Source organism: Scyliorhinus canicula, chromosome 11, assembly GCF_902713615.1.
Source record: "Scyliorhinus canicula chromosome 11, sScyCan1.1, whole genome shotgun sequence".
NCBI lineage: Eukaryota > Metazoa > Chordata > Chondrichthyes > Carcharhiniformes > Scyliorhinidae > Scyliorhinus > Scyliorhinus canicula.
The window spans coordinates 126,541,176-126,560,568 of record NC_052156.1 but is presented as its reverse complement, the minus strand read 5'-3'; the positions used below and the strand labels follow the sequence as shown (position 1 = coordinate 126,560,568).

The 19,393-nt window shown below is 43.8% G+C and overlaps 1 protein-coding gene across 2 annotated transcripts in view; it reads left to right on the top strand.

Moving 5' to 3' along the window:
- The window catches only part of cog5 (component of oligomeric golgi complex 5), a 177,067-nt gene that overhangs the window by 105,001 nt on the left and 52,673 nt on the right, over positions 1–19,393 (top strand). The window lies entirely within an intron of this gene.

The following is a 19,393-nucleotide window of genomic DNA, read 5'->3' as shown; positions in this document are numbered from 1 at the left end:
TTAATGGTCGCCTCTTGGGCTTCCAGTTTCTCCTCTTGGGCTTCCAGTTTCTTCTCGCCCAGGGCCCAGGGCGAGCTGCACTTCCGTCAGGGCCTTGGCCATTGCTGCCTGTACTGCGGCCTCCATGTCTGCTCTGGTCTCTGCCTTGTTTCCCTGCTGATGTTCCCTCAGCGCCTCGGCAAAGCCTGCCTTCCAGTTCCCCTCTGGCCCAGGGGGGAAATACTCCTGTCTGACCAGGTCTTTTTGTTGCAGCGAGGCTTTGGTTCCCCCACTTTGTGTGACGGTTGGCTCGTCTGAGCGGGTTTTTTTTTTAATAAGTGGGAGAGAAAAAAAATAAAAAATTTTCCTCCCTTTTAAAGGGGGTGTTCGCAGGTAGTTCCTGCTGGCTCGGTGCCGCTTCTGCTCGGCCGTCCACGTTCTTCTGGGGGTGGGGGGGAGGGCTGGCTCGGCTTGGCTCGCAGGTCCGCGCTCCAAGCACTAAGTCATTAGTTAATATGTATCAGGAACAACAAGGCTCCCAACATTGACTCATGGAGAACTGCATTATAAACCGTCTTCCAATTTACCACTACGCTGTTTCCTGTCACTCAGCTAATTTCATATCCATTTAGTTATTGTCCCTTTTAGAAGCTCTAACTTTGTTCACAAGTCTGTTGTGCAGCGTTGTAACAAATGCTTTTTGGAAGTCCATGTACACAGCATCAACAGCAATGTCCTCATCAATGGTATGAGACTGGTACATCAGTGTAAATGATGCACTTTCATGGGACATGAACCCATAAACGTCTGACTGAGACAAAAGTGACATCCAATGATTCTAGTAGATCCTAGAGGTAACAAGATGTACTCCTACAGAGAACATAAATTGAGGTATATGGCAAGGTGGTGGTGGTTAGGTTCAATTAACGCCATTTGGTCAAATAGCCCTTTTCTGTTCATAAAAATCCATGTATTATGTTCTTGTGACATACCTTCCTTTCTATATCTGACAGAGTCGTGCTCTGATAGCAAATGGCTGTATTAAATTGCTGCAACCAATCACAATAGTTTCCTAATTTGTTAAAGTAATTGTGTGGTAGAGCTACAGCTTGACATACAGCAGGTGATCACAAATAGCAGATGTGAAAACATGTAAAATAAAAGCAAAATACTATGGATGTTGGAAATCTGAAATAGAAATAGAAAATGCTGGAAAAACTCTGGTCGGGAGAGAGAAACAGAATTAACTTTCTGAAGAATTAGTTCCTAGTAAAAGTCATATTGGACTCAAAACGTTTGGACGCGATTTAACTAAATTGGAACTATGACAATAACGAACATGTTGAGCTGCATGTTTCCCGGCGCTCGCAGTGCCAAGAAACACAATGCTAAATAACATGACTCCGGTTAGATACTGGGCTTCAGCGGGGAATGTGCAGTCAACGCCGCACTTAGTCCCGTTTCCTGATCTGAGGAGCCCTGCTCGCCGAAACTCCTCACTGCAGGGAGAGTTTGGGATGCCATTTTTAAATGGAATCCCTCTGTCTAGAGCACCCGATTTGATCCATCAGCGATGTCTCCATCATTACTGGCCACTTTGCACCATGGTGCGCTGCTTTTTGGGCACATCTTTATAAATTCCGCCCGTTAACTTTCTCCACAGCTGCTTATGGATTTTCTGAGTTTTTCCAGCATGTTCTGGTTTTATTTGTGAAAACATATTGATACACTTTACAATCGAATAATTCCAGGCAAATTCTAGGTGTCCAAAATGTGATCATGCAAATTTTCCAATGATTTGATTGCACTCCCATTGATTAACAGAACAGAGTAAACATTCACATTGTCTAAATATTTTGCCATTGTACTTGGTGGCTATTTTGGAATATTAAATGTCATTTCAGCAGAGGCTTTTAGATTTTAAAATTTACAGTGCAGCGTTGCAATGACCTTTACATCAAAAGGAAAAATCTTGTATTCTTCTAGAACTCCAACTAAGTGGAGCAGGCTAATGACTTCTAATAAGTATGAAATTACTTAAAATCTTGATCCTTCATCTTGTCCTGTTTCATATATAAGAGGAAAGATCATGCTGAGCCAGTTAAACAGCTGTAGCATTGCATTGTTGTGAGGATAAATGCAGCAAATGCTGTTATTGCATGTACTGTATAAAAGGATTATATTTATCTCGTCTGTGGACGTTTACTGTAATTTGAAAATAACTTGTGAAAAAGTGACAGGATTCTAATCCAATCCAAATGAAATAATGTTTTTAAGAACATTGCAATGTCTGAGGACTAAATACATTCATATACCATATATACTTGAGAAGTGGTTGATCTCATGTAAAAGCGACCCCCGACTTTTGGCCAAAAATCATTCACTTTTAGCCAAAAAATGCAAACTCTTGAGTACTTGCCACCCGCTCCCTGCTGAAGTCAAACTCACCCTGGTGCAAACCTACTTATTGACAAAATCATAGAATAGCGCACCATCATGTCTGTGCACACGAGCACGTGTTGTCAAAGCTACCACCACACTGCTGCATTCCCATCGATCCCACCCTCTAATATGGTAACATGGTATCAAGAAGGAAAAGCTGATACACAGCTCAGTTCAAACTTAAAGCCATTGAGATTGTATAGCAACAAATAATTGCACAGCAGCTTGAGAATTCAAGATATCGAAGAAGGGCATTAGAGATTGGAGGAAGCTATTTACACAGCTTAAGCAGATGTGGAAGAATAAATGTGCGAGCAGAGGAAAGACTGGCATATGTGGCCGCAGTTAGAAATACATTACTGATGGTCACTAGAATGGGTTTTCAGCTTCTTGTGGATCCAACCGAAGCTTCGCCCTGAAACAAATGAGAAGATTAGGCATTGCTGGTTGCAAAGCCAACCTTGGATGGTGCATCAGGTTTTCGAAGAGAAGCAATTTTGTACTGTGATAGAAGGTAAGATTTCACAGCATGCCCAAGCAGAACTTAGATGATTATTGTGTTTCAGCAGTTTATAATCAAACATTGCCAAAGAATGGATATAGATGGGCCAATAATGGGAACATCGATGAAATTTCATTTTGATATGTCAGCCAGTCAAACGGTGAGAAAAGTTGGAGAGAAAAAAGTATTAGTGAAGACATGAAAGACCATGAAAGAAACTGAAATTGTATTCATTTGTATATATGGCGTTTGGCTTTGATGAATCTCATCAATTAATGTCCATCTCCATGGAAGGTATTATTTATTTCTAACTAAAGATTGAGCAATAAAAATACTTTTTGACTCCTTTTTGTGCAACATTTGTGAGTGAGGTTGGCATGAACGGACAACTGGCAATTCTATGATAAGGAGATGATGGGAAAGGGAGGATTTCAACATCTCAGAACTATTACTTGTAATAATTGACACTCTACGTTTTGGCTAAAAGTTTAGTCTAAGAACTTTTACATTGAGTATATTTGCCCTTTAGATCAGAAATGGTTTTAGAACAAGCAAAGAAAATTACAGCACAGAAACAGGCCCTTCGGCCCTCCCAGCCTGTGCCGATCTAGATCCTTTATCTAAACCTGTCGCCTATTTTCCAAGGATCTACTTCCCTCTGTTCTCCGCCCGTTTATGTAACTGTCTAGATGCATCTTAAATGATGTTATTGTGCTCGCCTCTACCACCTCCGCTGCGTAAAAAACTTTGCACGCACATCTCCCTTAAGCTTTCCCCCTCTCACCTTGAAATCGTGACCCCTTGTAATTGACACCCCCACTTTTGGAAAAAGCTTGTTGCTATTCACCCTGTCCATACCTCTCATAATTTTGTAGACCTCAATCAGATCCCCCCTCAACCTCCGTCTTTCCAACGAAAACAATCCTAATCTACTCAACCTTTCTTCATAGCTAGGCAACATCCTGGTGAACCTCCTCTGCACACACTCTAAAGCATCCTCATCCTTCTGGTAACGTGGCGACCAGAACTGCACTCAGTATTCCAAATGTGGCCTAACCAAAGTCCTATACAACTGTAACATGACCTGCCGACTCTTGTACTCAATACCCCATCCGATGAAGGCAAGCATTCTGTGTGCCTTCTTGACCACTCTATCAACCTGCGTTGCCACCTTCAGGGTACAATGGTCCTGAACTCCCAGATCTCTCTGTACACCAGTTTTCCCCAGGACTCTTCCATTGACCGTATAGTCCGTTCTTGAATTAGATCTTCCAAAATGCATCATCTCGCATTTGCCTGGATTGAACTCCATCTGCCATTTCTCTGCCCAACTCTCCAATCTATCTATATTTTGCTGTATTCTCTGATAGTCCCCCTCGCTATCTGCAACTCCACCAATCTTAGTATCATCCTCAAACTTGCTAATCAGACCTAATATACCCTCGTCCAGATCATTTATGTATATCACAAACAACAGTGGTCCGAGCACGGATCCCTGTGGAACACCACTAGTCACCAATCTCCATTTTGAGACACTCCTTTCCACCACTACTCTCTGTCTCCTGTTGCCCAGCCAGTTCTTTATCCATCTAGCTAGTACACCCTGAACCCCATGCGATGTCACTTTTTCCATCAACCTGCAATGGGAAACTTTATCAAACGCCTTACTGAAGTCCATGTATATGACATCTACAGCCCTTCCCTCATCAATTAACTTTGTCACTTCTTCAAAGAATTCTATTAGGTTTGTAAGACATGACCTTCCCTGCACAAAACCATGCTGGCTATCACTGATAAGTCTATTTTCTTCCAAATGTGAATAGATCCTATCCCTCAGTATCTTCTCCAACAGTTTGCCTACCACTGACATCAAGCTCACAGGTCCATAATTCCCTGGATTATCCTTGCTACCCTTCTTAAACAAAGGGACAACGTTAGCAATTCTCCAGTCCTCCGGGACCTCACCTGTGCTCAAGGATGCGTCAAAGATATCTGTTAAGGCCCCAGCTATTTTGTCCCTCGCTTCCCTCAGTAACCTGGGATAGATCCCATCTGGACCTGGGGACTTGTCCACCTTAATGCCTTTTAGAATACCCAAAACTTCCCCCTTCCTTATGCCGATTTCACCTAGAGTATTTAAACATCCATCCCTAACCTCAACATCCATCATGTCCATCTCCTTGGTAAACACCGATGCAAAGTACTCATTAAGAATCTCACCCATTTCTTCTGGCTCCACGCATAAATTCCCTCTTTTGTCTTTGAGTGGGCCAATCCTTTCTCTAGTTACCCTCTTGCTCCTTATATATGAATATAAGGCTTTGGGATTTTCCTTAACCCTGTTAACCAAAGATATTTCATGACCTCTTTTAGCTCTCTTTATTGCACGTTTGAGATTTGTCCTACTTTCCCGATATTCCTCGAAAGCTTCATCAGTTTTAAGTCGCCTAGATCTTATGTACTCTTACTTTTTCATTTTAGCTAATCTCACAATTCCACCCGTCATCCATGGTTCCCTAATCTTGCCATTTCTATCCCTCATTTTCACAGGGACATATCTGTCCTACACTCTAATCAACCTTTCCTTAAAAGACTCCCACATTTCAAATGTGGATTTACCCTTAAACAGCTGCTCCCAATCCACATTCCCAAGCTCCTGCCGAATTTTGTTATACTTGGTCTTTCCCCAATTTAGAACTCTTCCTTTAGGACCACTCTCGTCTTTGTCCATGAGTATTCTAAAACTTACGGAATTGTGATCGCTATTCCCCAAGTAATCACTGACTGAAACTTCAACCACCTGGCCGGGATCATTCCCCAATACCAGGTCCAGTATGGCCCCTTCCCGAGTTGGACTATTTACAGACTGCTCTAAAAAACTCTCCTGGATGCTCTTTACAAAATCTGCTCCATCTACGCCTCCAACACTACATGAGTCCCATTCAATGTTGGGGAAGTTAAAATCTCCCATCACAACCACCCTATTGCTCCTACATTTTTCTGTAATCTGTCTACATATTTGTACCTCTACTTCACACTCACTTTTGGGAGGCCTGTAATAAAGTCCCAACAATGTTACTGCACCCTTCCTATTTCTTAGCTCTACCCATATTGGCTCAGTGCTCGAATCCTCCATAGTGCCCTCCTTAATCACAGCTGTGATATCATCTCTGACCAGTAATGCAACTCCTCCTCCCCTTTTACCTCACTCTCTATCCCTCCTGAAGCATCTATACCTAGGGATATTTAGTTGCCAATCTTGCCCTTCCCTCAACCAAGTCTCAGTAATACCAATAACATCATATTTCCAGGTACTAATCTAAGCCCTAAATTCATCTGCCTTACCTGCTACACTTCTCGCATTAAAACAAATGCACCTCAGATCACCTGTCCCTTTGCGTTCATCATCTCTTCCCTGTCTACTCTTCCCCTTAGTCACAATGAGTTTATTATCTAGTACCTTCCTGGCTTTAGTTGCTGCCTCTTTACTGACCTCTAACTTCCTAATCTGGTTTCCACCTCCCTGCCACATTAGTTTAAAACCTCCCCAACAGTGTTAGCAAAAGAACCCCCTAGGACATTGGTTCCAGTCCTGCCCAGGTGTAAACCATCCGATTTGTAATGGTCCGACTGCCCCCAGAACCGGTTCCAATATCCCAAAAATCTGAACCCCTCCTTCCTGCACCATCTCGCAAGCCACGTATTCATTCTGCCTATTTTTAAATTTCTACTCTGACTGTCTCGTGGCACTGGGAGCAATCCTGAGATTACTACCTTTGAGGTCCTACTTTTTAACTTATCTCCTAACTCCCTAAATTCTGATTGTAGGACCTCATCCTGTTTTTTTACATATATCGTTGGTGCCTATATGCACCATGACAACTGGCTGTTCACCCTCCCCCTTCAGTATATCCTGCAGCCGATCTGAGACATCCCTAACCCGTGCACCCGGGAGGCAACATACCATTCGGGAGTCTCGTTTTCGACCACAAACGCCTGTCTACTCCCCTTACGATTGAATCCCTATGACTATAGCCCTGCCAGTCTTTTTCCAGCCCTTCTGTGCAGCAGAGCCAGCCACGGTGCCATGAGCCTGGCTACTACCGCCTTCCCCTGGTGAGTCATCTCCCCCAACAGTATCCAAAACGGTATACCTGTTTTATGGGCAGCTGATAGCACTTGAAGAGATATATGCATCCTGTATAAAATTTCACTATGAACAAAACTGAAACCTGTTCGAGGAGAATTCTGGACATCATTTGGACATCTGACTCAGCAATGAAGTGCAATGACATGTTCCTGCAACAAATACACTTTGTATTTATACAGCACCTTTAACGTAATAAAACATCCCATAGAGCTTCACAGGAATATTATAAAGCAAAATTTGATATGTAGGAACATAGGACTTGGGAACAGGAGTTGGCCACCTTGCCCTTTCTGTCTGCTCTGCCTTTCAATAATCAACCGGGATCTGGGATTCATGTCGCATTACATTCGGCCCCCACCAACAAGCCTGGACTTGCAGAGGCCTACCGACTGAACTGGCTTGGGACAATTCACACCTCTTTAACCTGGAGTTACCTCTCTCTCTGCATCTTTGATGATTTGATTGCCTGCAGGTGCTCGCATTCCGGGGCATCTCTGACTGTGTCTATATAAACATTTCTGGAACAAGCCTTTCCATTCACCTGAAGAAGGAGCCGTGCTCCGAAAGCTCGTGTTTGAAACAAACCTGTTGGACTTTAACCTGGTGTTGTAAGACTTCTTACTGTGTTTCAATAATATGGCAGACCTGATTGTGGTCTTAACTCCACTTTCTTTTCTGCCCCCATAACCCTTGACTCCCTTGTCTTTCAAAAATCTAGCCAACTCTGCCATGAATAAATTCAGTGACAGCCTCTACTGCTTTCTGAGGAAGATAATTCTACAGACACATCACCTTCTGAGAGAAAGAAAAATCTCATCATCTCCATGTTAAAAGGAGACCCCGTATTTTTAAACTGTCCCCTCAACACTAAAAGTGTTGCATGTTCCTCACAATAGGAAACATTTTCTTGGTATCTGCACTCTCGGGTCCCCTCGGGATCTGATATATTTCAATAAGATCACCACTTATTCTTCTGAACTGGAATGGGTATAGGCCTAACCCGTTTAATCTTTCCTCACAAGATAAGCCCTGCACCACAGGAATGAGTTGAGTGAACCTTCGTTGACCTGCTTCTGAACTGAACTGAACATGTTTATATCCTTTTTCCAAATAAGGAGACAAAAACTGTACTCCAGAGTGGTTCACCAAACCCCTGTACAGCTGCAGTAAAACATCCCTCCTTTATATTCTATTCCCTTTGCAGTAAACACCAAAATTCCGTTTGCCATCCTAAAGACTTGATGTACCTACACATTAACTAATTGTGAATCATGTGCCAGGGCGCCCGGATCCCTCTGCACCATCAATTTGTGTAATCTCTTTCCATCTAAATAGTATGCTTTCTGAAGAAAGTACAATTAAGAGGTTGTAAAAGTGAGATCATCTTCATTTCAAGCCATGCTTATGTTTGCAAGGAGAGACCTAATGGGATTTTGTTATGATTTCTGGGGAGTAGATAATTAGAGACATTGTGTTTGAACTTAAGTAAGTAGGCCATGGATTTGAGTGGGATAAAGATTTTTTTTTTTTAAATTTAGATGAGCCAATTATTTTTTCCAATTAAGGGGCAATTTAGCGTGGCCAATCCACCTACTCTGCACATTTTTGGGTTGTGGGGGCGAAACCCACGCAGACACGGGGAGAACGTGCAAACTCCACACGGACAGTGACCCAGAGCCGGGATCGAACCTGGGACCTCAGCGCCGTGAGGCGGTTGTGCTAACCACTAGGCCACCGTGCTGCCCTGAGTGGGATAAAGATGATGTATTAATGGGAAGAGCCGGGTCTGCAGCAGCAGTTCAGTTTGAGTTAGTTTCTGGAAGCTGAGCTGAACAGGAACTTTTGCACAAGGCTGTTAGTCTAAGTAGTAGTCTGGCGCAGGCATGAATATGCAGGCTGTTTCCTAACAGGATATTTCTCTCTTAAAGCAGTATTTCCAAGAAATCTCTATTCAAGTGTACAACAGGTAACCTCATGTTTGATAACTGTATTTACAAGTGGTTTTTGACCTGTGATGAGTTTTGCTTGAATGGAGATAGATAAGGTATCGGTTAGGAGTTAAAGTGTTTGATTTTATTGTTGAGCATTGTTTAAGTGGTAATTGTGAGCCACATTTATTTCTGTGATGTTGCAGTATTTTAAGACTGTGCTAATAAAAATGTATGTGCTCATAATAAAATCCGTATTTGTGCATGGAATCACTCCTGGAGTGAAGTATGATTTCCTCACAGTTTTGCAAATTAAAAACAAGTGATTGTGATTTCTGTCCGGTATTCTAGCCAGTGTTGGGGTCCGATCCGGGATTGTAATAGTGTGATCCCAAAACGTTGATGGTACCTGTGAAATTGTATCCTAACATGATTCACTGCTTTTAGGGAAACAAAGTGGCAAAGAAACAAAAATGCTAAAGTGTCCTAATGATGATGGAAAACATGGATAGAAATAAAGTTGCAAATTGCTGGTGAGCACAGCACAAGACTGGAGAATCTTTCAAGCTCAACCTTTATTTGTCGCAGCAGCAATTAATCGATATATATAGATATGACATTTAATTTGGCTCCTGCGGATCATGTTGATCCTCAAACCATCACAGTCCACGTTGGTGTAGCGTGCAGACAACAGATGTTGACTAAATTCAGTGATCAGTATGTCTCCATCTCTCGTTATATCTCATTTGTTTTCAATGCCAGATGCTGCCTGTCTGCTAATTGCTAACAGTGGTTTAGAACTCTATGATATTGTTTACATAAAGGTTATATCTGTTTTTCTTGATGCTCTGTATTGTCACTTCGATTAACGATTAATAAATTTGGCGACTCCACTTGTCACTTGTGACTGATAAGTTTTTACATTTGTTTATTTAAGACCATTTAACATACTATAACTACTATTTAGAATTATTTGTAACAGCCTCACAATTAACTGTCTGAATCACTCACTATAACTTGTCAGAGTGATTGGACTGAAAGTTAATATTAAAGGATCAGTATTATATACTTTGTTATTGGTGGTAGGAAGAATAATACGATTAAGACACCAAGAACCTGGGGAACAAAAACAGGATGTAGAGATGAGAATATATTAAACTCTTTTAGAAACCTATCTGGTAAACTACAGAACAAGGTTTGAAGAAATGCCTTTCCCAATTTAAAAAAAATTACAAATAGTTTCTGCAATATCTTAAATCAGTAGTGGTCTTCCCTAATTGGGAAGAATGTAGGGTCAGACATTAGTCCAGGATTTGAGCACATACATTTTGGCTGATGTTTCAATGTAGTACTGACAGAATATTGGATTGTTGAAATTGGTGTTTCTAAGAAATATAAAACTGAGGGCCCATTTTGTCATCTGAAGTCAACACAAAAGATCACATAGCACTATTCATACAGCAAGGAAGTTTCCCCAGTATTTTTCCCATTATCCCTGGATAACAGTACCTAAAAAGTTCAACTGGTCAAATTGTTGTTTGTGGGTACTTGCCGTGTAAAAATTGATACATTTTCTGTATAACAGCAGTAATGATAACAGTCAAAAGCAATTACTTGGTCATAAATCACCTTTTGGCATTTCTGGCATGCATGTTTTCATCACCAACCTTTTCTTCATATTCATTTCTTCATTTAAATTAATTTTTATAATGTGTTAATCGTGGCATCAATACATTTTACAGTTCTTTTAAAGCTAACGTGATATACACATCCTTTTTCTGCTTTCTACTGTCTAACTCCCATGACATCCATATTGCTTTGGTTGTTTTCGTTTTCTTGTGGGAATGTAGCTAAGCTGCACTCAAACAATCTCCTTCTTAAAGACTCCGCATCACCCCATTACAGTTCTGCCTGCCAGTCTTTGGCTCCAGTTTAACCAGACCAATTTAATTTGCTGAAATTAGCCCTTCTCCAGAAAGTATTTTCATGCACTTTAAAACTTCCTTCCCTTCTCTGCCCTGAGCACAATCACTGTGCCATTCAATTTTGAGGTATTTACAAGTCCCCCATAGATTAACTCAAATGCAAATTAGATAGATTTATTTGATATATTTTTGGAAAACAGTCTAAGATTGATTTGAGACACAACATAAACTGGAGGGGCACCAATATCCTGGGTGGGAGGTTTACGAGAGCTCTTTGGGAGGGTTTAAACTAGTTTGGCAGGGGGATGGGAACCAGAGTTCTGGATCAGAGGATAGGGTAGCTGTTGAACAGGCAGAAATAGTATGTAACGAGTCTGTGAGGAAGGAAAGACATTTGATAGGGCAAAGTTGCACTCAGTGGAATGGGTTAAAGTGTGTCTGTTTCAATGCAAGGAGAGTCAGGAACAAGGGAGATGAATTTAGAGCAGTACTTGGAACTACGATGTTGTGGCCATTACGGAGACATGGATTTCACAGGGGCAGGAATGGTTGTTAGATATTCCGGGGTTTAGATGTTTTCTGAAGAATAGGGAGGGAGGTAAAAGAGGAGGGAGCATGGCACGGTTAATTAGGGAGTGCATCACAGCTGCAGAAAAGGAGGTAATTGAGGAGGGTTTGTCTACTGAGTCAGTATGGGTGGAAGTCAGAAACAAGAAAATAACCTGAAAACAAGAAAAGAGCAGTCACTTTATTGGGAGTTTTCTGTAGACCTCCCAATAGCAGTAGAGTAGGGTCGATCCGGGATAGTGGAGGGAACTTGTGCCTAAAGTCTCAGGAGATGGGGGAGGCCCTGTATGAATATTTTGCTTCTGTATTCACTAGAGAGAGGGACCTTGTTGCTCTTGAGAACAATGTGAACCAGGTTAATTGACTCAAACAGGTTGATATTAAGAAGGAGGATGTGCTGGAAATTTTGAAAAGCATCAGATAGATAAGTCCCCTGGGCCTGACGGGATATACTCAAGGTGACTACGGGAAGGGAGGGAGGAGATGGCTGCGCCGTTGGCGATGATCTTTCCGTCCTTGCTCTCCACTGGAGTAGTACCGGATGATTGGAGGGAGGTGAATGTTGTTCCCATAAACAAGAAAGGAAATGGGGAAATCCCTGGGAATTACAGACCCATCAGTTTTACGTCTGTGGTGAACAAAATATTGGAAAAGATTCTGAGAGATAGGATTCATGATTATTTAGAAAAACATAGTTTGATTAAAGATAGTCAGCATGGCTTTGCGAGGAGCTGGTCATGCCTCACAAGCCTCATTAAATTCTTTGAGGATGTGACGAGGGGGTGCTTGAGTTTAAGAAACGTGGGGTTATGCTGCACCTGTACATGACCCTGGTGAGACCACATTTGGAGTATTGTGTGCAGTTCTGGTCGCCTCACTATAGGAAGGATTGGAAAGGGGGCCTGGTTTGGAGGATAGGTCTTTTGAGGAAAGGTTGAGGGAGCTAGGGCTTTTCTCTTTGGACTGGAGGAGGATGAGAGGCGACTTAATAGAGGTTTATATGATGAGGGGGATAGATAGAGTGGATGTTCAGAGACTATTTCCTCAGGTGGATGTAGCTGTTACAAGGGGGCATAACTATAAGGTTCAGAGTGGGAGATATAGGAGGGATGTCCCAGGTTATTTTCTCAGAGATGGGTTAAGGTGTGGAATGGACTGTCTGCTGTGATAGTGGAATCGGACAGTTTAGGAACTTTCAAGCGGTTATTGGATAGGCACATGGAGCATACCAGAATGACAGGGATTGGGATAGCTTGATCTTGGTTTCGGACAAGGCTCGGCACAACATCGAGGGCCGAAGGCCTGTTCTGTGCTGTACTGTTCTATGTTCTATGATGAAGGTCGGGCAGTGGATGTGGTGTATATGGATTTCAGTAAGGCATTTGATAAGGTTCCCCATGGTAGGCTCATTCAGAAGGTTAGGGGGCATGATACAAGAAAATTTGGTTGTCTGGATACAGAATTGACTGGCCGAAAGAAGACAGCGAGTGGTACTGGATGGAAAGTATTCCGCCTGGAGGTCGAGAACCAGTGGTGTCTCGCAGGGATCTGTTCTGGGACCTCTGCTCTTTGTGGTTTTTATAAATGACTTGGATGAGGAAGTGGAAGGGTGGGTTAGTAAGTTTGCCGATGACACAAAGATTGGGGGAGTTGTAGATAGTGTTGAGGGCTGTTGCAGGTTACAACAGGACATTGACAGTATGCAGAGCTAGGCTGAGAAGTGGGAGCTGGAGTTCAACTTAGATGAATGTGAAGTGATTCATTTTGGAAGGTCGAATTTGAATGCTGAATACAGGGTTAAATGCAGGATTCTTGGAAGTGTGGAGGAACAGAGGGATCTTAGGATCCACGTACATAGATCCCTCAAAGTTGCCACCCAGGTTGATAGGGTTGTTAAGAAGGCGTATGGTGTGTTGGCTTTCATTAGCAAGGGGATTGAGTTTAAGAACCACGAGGTTTTGCTGCAGCTTTATAAAACCCTAGTTAGACCACACTTGGAATATTGTGTCCAGTTCTGGTCGCCTCATTATAGGAAGGATGTGGATGCTTTGGAGAGGGTACAGAGGAGATTTACCAAGATGCTGCCTGGACTGGAGGGCATGTCTTGTGAAGAAAGATTGAGGGAGCTACGGCTTTTCTCACTGGAGCGAAGAAGGAATAAAGATGACGTGATTGAGATGTACAAGGTGATGAGAGGCATGGATAGAGTGGATAGCCAGAGACTTTTCCCCAGGGCGGAAATGGCTGTCACGAGGGGACATAATTTTAAGGTGATTGGAGGAAGGTATAGGGGAGATGTCAAAGGTAGGTTCTTTACACAGAGAGTGGTGGGTGCATGGAATGCACTGCCAGCAGAGGTGGTGGAGTCAGAGTCATTAGGGATATTTAAGCACATGCTCAGCAGTAAATTGAAGGGGTGTAGGATTAGGATAAATGGTCGGCACAACATTGTACGCCGAAGGGCCTCTACTGTGCTGTACTGTTCTATGTTCTATATGGTGAGAAAGCTTGATTAGAAGGAAGGTGTGATGTATATTTAGTCACCAAAGCTTCCCACCACCTGATGTTTTCATTGTCTCTTGTCTAGCTTTGTTGGAGAACAATTAGTCAACAAATCCAGTATTGTATCATGGTTGATAGATGATAAACTGGATCAACCTTGACTTCTTTATAATTTGAGTAATTCCTATTTGAAATTAACTATTACTGTTTGAGCTCTCAGCTTGGAAGCATGCATGCTTCAAAATTGTTATTATTATAAGAACAGAAGAAATAGATGCAGGAGTGGACCATGTGCTCCCTTGAGCATGCTCCTCCATTGAGCATGGTAATTGCTGACCTCGACCTCAACTATCTCAAAATCTAAGCTTGCTTGAAAGTTTAGGATAAGAACATAACATAAGAACTAGGAGCAGGAGTAGGCCATCTGGCCCCTCGAGCCTGCTCCGCCATTCAATGAGATCATGGCTGATCTTTTGTGGACTCAGCTCCACTTTCCGGCCCGAACACCATAACCCTTAATCCCTTTATTCTTCAAAAAACAACCTATCTTTATCTTAAAAACTTTTAATGAAGGTGACTCAACTGCTTCACTGGGAAAGGAATTCCATAGATTCACAACCCTTTGGGTGAAGAAGTTCCTCCTAAACTCAGTCCTAAATTTACTTCCCCTTATTTTGAGGCTATGCCCCCTAGTTCTGCTTTCCCCCGCCAGTGGAAACAACCTGCCCACATCTATCCTCTCTATTCCCTTCATAATTTTATATGTTTTTATAAGATCCCCCCTCATCCTTCTAAATTCCAACGAATACAGTCCCAGTCTACTGAACCTCTCCTCGTAATCCAACCCCTTCAGCTCTGGGATTAACCTAGTGAATCTCCTCTGCACACCCTCCAGCGCCAGTACGTCCTTTCTCCGGTAAGGAGACCAAAACTGAACACACTACTCCAGGTGTGGCCTCACTAACACCTTATACAATTGCAAATTGGATCTGAGACACTACTTGGATTTATGTTGTGTGATGATATTCATGTTTTGTTTGGTGGTTGAATGAATAAGGAAAAGTACTGGATTACCTCCTGTTGGTTGTTCCTTACTCTTTTTTAAAATTGTATTTTATTCCAAACATATATAGACCGTTACAACACGCACACGATTCGGGAAACAAACTTCCCAACACACAACTATACAATTTGTACAAATTTTCCCCCTTTTAACCCCTCCTCCCCACCCCGGTGACAAACAACTCCTCAAACATGGTCACAAACATCTGCCACCTTGCCTCAAAACCCTCTGCTGAACACCTTAACTCGCTTTTGATCTTTTCCAGCCGAAGAAAGTCATATAAGTCACCCAGCCAGGCCGCTACCCCCAATGGGGTTGCTGACCGCCACTCCAATAAAATTTGCCGATGGGCAAACAGAGAGGCGAAGGCCACAACATCGGCCTTCCTCCCCTCCAGCAGCCCTGGCTTCTCTAATATCCTAAATATCAGCAACAAAGGGTCCGACTCAACCTTTTCCCCCACTATCCTTGCTAGCACCGCAAATACTCCCACCCAGAATCTCCCCAACCTTTCGCAGCCCCAGACCATTTGTGCATGATTCGCTGGTCCCCGCCTAGACCTCACACTCATCTGCCACCCCCTGAAAGAACCCACTCATTCTTACCAGCGTTATATGTACCCTGTGTACCCTGTACTTGAATTGTACCCTGTGTACCACTTGAATTGTATCAGGCTCATCCTTGCTGACGAGGAGGCCGCATTTACCCTTCGTAGCGCCTCACTCCATATTCCCAGTTTATCTCCCTTCCCAGCTCCCATTCTCACTTCTCCTTAATCTTCACCACCTGCTCACCTCCCTGTTCTCCCAGCCACTTGTCTATGTCTCCGATCCTGCCCTCCCTTTCCACATCTGGAAGCAACAGTCACTTCAGCAGGTGTACATAGGCAACCTGGGAACTCTTTACGAACCTTCCGTGCGAAGTCCCTTGCCTGCAGGCACCTAAACTCATTTCCTCTCAGAAGCTCTACCCTCTCCTTCAATTCATTTATATTGCCAAACCCTTCTTGCAGCTACAAATCTTCCACCTTAACCAGCCCCACATCTCTCCACTTCCTCTACATGCTATCTATGGCCCCGGCTCAAAACCGTGGTTTTCACAGAATGGGATACATACATAGATACATAGAAGATAGGAGCAGGAGGAGGCCTTTTGGCCGTTCGAGCCTGCTCCGCCATTCATCACTACTCATGGCTGATCATCCAACTCAATAGCCTAATCCTGCTTTCTCTCCATAGCCTTTGATCCCGTTCTCCCCAAGTGCTATATCTAGCCGCCTCTTGAATATATTCAAGGTTTTAGCATCAACTACTTCCTGTGGTAATGAATTCCTCAGGGTCGCCACTCTTTATGTGAAGAAATATCCGTCCGAAATGGTTTACTCTGCATCCTCAGACTGTGGCCCCTTGTTCTGGATACACCCATCATTGGTAACATCTTCCCTGCATTGACCGTGTCTCGTTCTGTTAGAATTTTATACGTCTCTATGAGATCCCCCCTCATTCTTCTGAACTCCAGCGAGAGTTTGCCCATCAACAAATTTTATTGGAGTGGCGGTCAGCAACCCCATTGGGGGTAGCGGCCTGGCTGGGTGACTTAATCCCAACCTAGTCAATCACTCCTTATTTGGCAATGCCGCCATCCCCGGAATCAGTCTGGTAAACCTTCGCTGCACTCCCTCGAGAGCAAGCACATCCTTCCTCAGAGAAGGAGGCCAAAACTGCGCACAATGCTCCAGGTGTGGCCTCACCAAGGCACTGTACAATTGGAGCAATACATCCCTGCTTCTATACTAGAAACCTCTCGCAATGAAGGCCAACATTCCATTAGCCTTCTTTACCACCTCCTGCACCAGCATGCTTACCTTCAGCGAATGGTACACGAGGACACCCAGGTCCCGCTGCACACTCCCCTCTCCCAATTTACAACCATTCAGGTAGTAACCTGCCTTCCTATTTTTGCTTCCAAAGTGAATAACCTCACACTTATCCAAATTATATTGCATCTTCCATTGATTTGCCCACTCACCCAACCTGTCCAGATCCTCGTCACAATTCACCCTCCCACCTAATTTGGTATCATCTGCAAACTTTGAAATGTTACATTTTGTTCTCTTATCCAAATCATTAATATATATTGTGAATAGCTGGGGTCCCAGCACTGATCCCTGTGGTACCCCACTAGTTACTGCCGGCAATTTGAAAAGGACATATTAATCCCTACGTTTTGTTTCCTCTCTGCCAACCAGTTTTCTATCCACCTCGATACATTTCCCCCAATCCCATGCGCTTTAATTTTGCACAATAATCTCTTATGTGCGACTTTGTCAAACGCCTTCTGAAAGTGCAAATATACCACATTGACTATTTCCCCCTTGTCAACTGTACTGGTTACATCCAACAGATTTGTCAAGCATGATTTTCCCTTCATAAATCCATGCTGACTCTGACTGATCCTGCCACTGCTTTCTAAATGTTCCGCTATAAAGTCCTTGATAATAGATTCAAGCATTTTCCCTACTACCGATGTTAGGCTTATGGTCTGTCATTCTCTGCTTTCTCTCTACCTCCCTTTTTGAATATCGGACTGACATGAGCTACCCTCCAATATGCAGGGACAGTTCCAGAGTCCATAGATCCCAGAAGATGACCACCAATGCTTCCATTATTTCCAGAGACACCTCCTTAAACACTCTGGGATGCAGATTCTTAGTACCTGGGGATTTATCCGCCTTGAATCCCATCAGTTTTCCCAGCACCATTTGTCTACTAATGTTGATCTCCCTCAGTTCTTGCCTCTCACTAAATCTTTCATTTTCCAGCACTTCTGGTATCTGATTAACACCAACATCCCTCTATCCTAAAGTGCCTCCTCAGCTGCTTCCAGATCTTCACTGAAGTCCAAAATTGCTATCCCCGCGTACTCTGCCCCCTCCACCCCTACCAAAGCCACCCAGATCACCACAAAAAAGTCTATTCTAGACTACACCATGTACACATGCAAACAAAAGGAACACTTTCCTCCTGGATTCTTGAAGCGCCATGGGTCTACCATACCCATCTTTTCCATAAACCCACCCAGCTCCTTTGCCATTTATATCCTACCCATTGACCTGGGGGTCGACCTATCTACCCTCAGCCCGAAGACACTTTTAGAATCTCCTCCCATAATTAACTGGTGCGCGGCCAAGTCCGGAATTTGCCAGCAACCCCTTCATAAACCTACATCATCCCAATTCAGTGCATACACATTTACCAACGCCACCGGGCATCCCTTCTAATACCCTACACACAATCACATATCTCCCACCCGGGTCCCTCACACCCTTCGCGCTCACAAACCCCGTTTTCTTATTTGCCAAAATTGCCACTGCCCGTGACTTTGAATCAAACCCCGAGGGGAAAACCGGACTCACCCATCCGTTGCTTAGCCTAACCTGGTCCTTCACGCGGATGTGCGTCTCCTGCAGAAAGACCAGCTCCTAAGGCGCGCAAAGACCCGAGATGCTTTGAGCGGAACATTGAGTCCTCGCACGTCCCACGTTATCAGCCTTAATGGGGGCTTATGACTCCACTCCCCTCTACCATCCGGCATCCCCTGCCTTTGGCTCTATCGGCGTTAATTTCACCCTATGCCTGACCCATCCAAGTGAAATGAAATGAAAAAAATGAAAATCGCTTATTGTCACAAATAAGCCACACTTGGCTCTATCGAATCCCGCACGCCAGTTTGCCAGCTCCACTCAAATGTCCTGGTATATTGAGACCATTTGCAGTTGCACTTCCCCTGGTCCGTTGCAGAATCTTCTCCTTCTCCATGAACCCGTGGAGCCTCACGATCACCGCCTGTGGCGGCTCCCATGCTCTAGACTTCTGCCTCAGAGACCTGTGCGCTCTGTACACCTCAGGGGCCTAATCCAGCATCCTCAAAACGTACATCGTGGCACTCGCACCTTCCACTCCTTCAGGCAGGCCCACTCTCTGCAGATTCTGCCTTTTCAATCTACTTTCCTGCTACACCACCTTTCCTCTCAACGTCTTGCAAAGCTCTCCTACGAGCCCCATCTCCGCCTCCAGTGTCACCACCCGATTGCTGAGGTCCAACATCACCCTCTCAATCTCTCGGATCTGCGATCCCTGAGCTGCCAAGGATTTCTCCACCCCTTTCTTCAAGCCCTTCAAGGGTGCCACAGCCCCTTCGATGGCCTTCAAGCGATCCATCTGCATCTCCTTCCTCTGCTGGCAGAACTCTGCCTTTATGAAGGCCATCAACTGTTCCACCTGGGGGTTTGCTACTTGCACTGACCCTTCCCCCGCTGCCATCCTTCCATTGGAT